The sequence below is a fragment of the Phaethon lepturus genome, unplaced genomic scaffold (genome assembly GCF_000687285.1).
Source record: "Phaethon lepturus isolate BGI_N335 unplaced genomic scaffold, ASM68728v1 scaffold13646, whole genome shotgun sequence".
Classification (NCBI taxonomy): Eukaryota; Metazoa; Chordata; class Aves; order Phaethontiformes; family Phaethontidae; genus Phaethon; species Phaethon lepturus.
Window position 1 is genome coordinate 1 of NW_010545364.1, and position 300 is coordinate 300.

Below are 300 nucleotides of genomic sequence, written 5' to 3' on the forward strand. Positions count from 1 at the left end.
GAAAAGCCCTGCGCTCTCCCCGCGCGTGCCCTGGCACCGAGCTCACCCTCCACCAGGCACAGGCAGGGAAGGCATCAAACCTCCAGAGGGTTTGGGATTCCCCGAGCCTGACCCTGGGTTTTGGGAAAGTCGTCAGACGTGGGTAGCGCGTTTGTGTGCGCACACACGAGCACAAGCACAGAGGTATTTGTAAGAACAGTTCACGTTATTTTTCCCTGACCTGTGCTAGCACCTCCGAAGACGTTTCTCGCCGCCTCCAGCCCTCGCCGGGGCAGCGGCAGCCACCCCAGCGCGCCCCGC